This window comes from Physeter macrocephalus, chromosome 7 (assembly GCF_002837175.3).
Source record: "Physeter macrocephalus isolate SW-GA chromosome 7, ASM283717v5, whole genome shotgun sequence".
Taxonomy (NCBI): Eukaryota; Metazoa; Chordata; class Mammalia; order Artiodactyla; family Physeteridae; genus Physeter; species Physeter macrocephalus.
The window spans coordinates 57626136-57629287 of record NC_041220.1 but is presented as its reverse complement, the minus strand read 5'-3'; positions in this window follow the sequence as shown (position 1 = coordinate 57629287).

The following is a 3152-nucleotide window of genomic DNA, read 5'->3' as shown; positions in this document are numbered from 1 at the left end:
CCATGTGTCCTGGGTGTCTTGGGAGGGGAGGGAGACTCACTCTCACGTTCCTGCCCCAGTGCACCTGGGGTCAGGGCAGCAGACCCAGGCTCTGTTCTGGCAGAAGCTCCCTCTCTGTGAACAAGTCTTCCCCTGCCCCCCTTATCCTCACTGGAGGCTCAGGAGGCCACAGCATCGGGGCACCTCCAGCACCAGGACCCCGCCCTAGGGAACTTCTCAAGAACAGGGACAAGGCTTGGGGGCAGAGGAGAGGAGGGGACCGGCCTTTTCAGGATCCCCGGGGCTAGGATGCCTCCTACGCAGGAAGGCCTTGGACTCAGCTTAACTACCACCCGGGTCTCCAACCCCTCCCTGGTAAGGGGGCTCTTCAGATTCCAAGGCCCCAAGATCCTCCCCATAGACCTCTGACCCCAATGAAGAGTCAGGGACCCAGAGACCCCCTCCCCAGCTTCTTTTTTTTGGAGGCTCCCAGAATTCCCTGAAGCTGTTATACCCAGGGTTTGTTATGGTGAAGGATGCAAGTTAAAATCAGCGAGGACAGAGGCAACGAGCAGGGTCCAGCCTCCTAGGCTGCGGCAGCCCAGGGAAGCACACCTGAGTCCTGAAGTGCAGGGTTTATTGGGGTCTGTCACGTCAATGTGGGGACAGCCATGTGCCTGACCTTGGCCTCCAGAAGACCCCGGGGGGGACTCAGCAAGCCCCACCGTGCATCATGCCGTCAGCACAGACCAGCCTGGAGAGAGGCCCATGGAGCACGGACACTCCCGTCAGACTCAAGGTGATCTCTGGAGCCAGGACAGAGGCCAGGCCTCTCTGTGGGCAGGTGAACCCACACTGCATGGGCCCTGGTGCAGTGCCCGTTCCGTGGGGTCAGGTGGGTGCACGCGGGTCAGCCAGTGTCTGTGTCTCAGCCTGTGACCACTGACCACACTGTCCTGCTCTGCTCACAAGAGCGAGGCCAATGGAGGGACAACAGGGGTGTGAACAAAGCCGGGTCAGGGGCAGGCTGGGTGAGAAAGGGTCCAAGGAGCGAGAACCCAGCTGCCCTTGACTGGTGAGCCGAGAGCTGACGTCCGCCCTGTGGGCAGCCCCTCTCCCCACATCCCGAGGTAAGGCTGCCTTTCCTGCACCCTGGGGCAGGGTCATGCCTGTGCATATAGCAGGACGCACAGCAGTGCACGCAGCAGGCCCGATGCCTGCCCTTGACATGTACTTGGGGGCTTGGTGAGGGTGGAACATCCCGACAGGACCTGGGCCGAGCCCGGGGAGGATGGAGGGGAGAAGCGTTCAGGATCCCCTACAGGGGGTCCTCACCTGTCTGCACAGGTGGACTGAGGACACCGACTGGGGGTGGGCAGGCAGGGAGCCCAGTCCTGGGTCATCCCTGAGGCTGGACGGGGTGTGGAGCTGGGCGTGATGGCGGTGGGGTGGAGGAGCTGATCGCAGGACCCTGTGGAGACAGAGCACCCGAGGCAGGGGGGAAGGTGGAGACTGTGACCGACGCAGGACGGAGACACCAGCAGGCGGCGCTGCAGGGGCGGGATCAGAGCTGCTCCCTGCAGGGCGGCCCCCGAGACCCGCACCGCTGGGAGCCCCGCGGCGTCCGGACAGAACCCCAGATGATGGGGGGCTGGAGGGGCGGGAAGAGTTGGGAAAAGTCACCCCATCTCCACATGTCCTGGGGAAGGGGTCCCCGATCCAGCATCATTCCTTAGACTCTCCCCACCTGGGGAAGTCCAGACACTCAACAGCCGGTTTTGCAAGCCTTGGAATTTGTCGGGAGGATGAAAGGGAAGGGGGGAAAGGAATGAAAAACAATCTCTATGTGCTTGGACAGTACATGCCACTCTAATTTCCAATCAGGAAGAGGAATTTCCCAAAAGCTGAGGTTGCCCCTGTAACCAGAATGGGGCTTGAAGCAATCCTGCCACTTTGTGGCCGGGAGGTTGCCCCTCTAAGCAGAATGGGGCTTGAAGCAATACTGCCACTTTGTGGCCGGTTCCACAAACAAGTTGAAGACACTTGCTCAGGGGCACTGCAATCCACAACGCCTTCAGAGTTCTAAATGATAACTATCGTCCAAAAATATATTGACATAAGGCAACGAAGAGGATTTGAACGCAAGGCCGAATTGCAGGAAACAGATTTCAAGAGGTAGATCAGAATGGCCTTGACAGCCCATGAAAAGCAGCAGAACGTGGACAATGATGCAGTTGGCCAAAAAGGGCGTATGCGTTTTTTCCTGAATATATTCAGGAAAAAACGCATACGCCCTTTTTGGCCAACCAAGCAAGCTGGGAGAACAAATCACCACTACAAAGAAGTCTCACTTCCCACCCCCCCACCCCGGTCAAAAGGGCCATCCGAAAAAAGTGTAAAAACCAGAAAGGCAGGACAGGCCATGGAGACAAGGGAGCCTTGTGAAGCTGCTGGGAGGGATGGAAAATGCCAACAGCCACTCGGGAGAAGTGGATGCTGTTTCCTAAAACATGTACAAAACAAAACCAAGAAACTTATGATATCACTTATAGAGGGAATGTAAAAATCGCTACCCAGGAACTGAATTACAAAACAGAACAGAGTCATGCTTTTAAAAAACACACCTATGCCTGCTTAAGAGGAAAGCTGAGGTGGGGTGAAGAATAAAACTCGGGTTTGAAACTAGCACAGATACCGTTCTAAAAACCGAATATGTAATGGACACGACCTACTCTTGCTCAATGAACTGGACTCAACAGCCCCTGTGCATGGCAGAAGAATATATCAGACTAGTAAGCATCTTAAAACCTAAGTATTGATATCTCTCTGTAAGGGAATCAAGGGAGTGTAAAGCAGCTTAAACAGAGCAGTGAAAATCAGCTAAACCCCATTATAAAAATACATTTCCAGGGCTTCCCCGGTGGCGCAGTTGTTGAGAGTACGCCTGTGATGCAGGGGATGCGGGTTCGTGCCCCGGTGGAGGAGGATCCCACGTGCCGTGGAGCAGCTTGGTCCGTGGGCCATGGCCGCTGAGCCTGTGCGTCCGGAGCCTGTGCTCCGCAACGGAAGAGGCCACAACAGGGAGAGGCTCGCGTACCGGAAAAAAAAAATTACATTACCAAAACAAAAAAGAACCAAGCAGGGCGAAAGAGAGAGAAATTCTTCCAAAATGC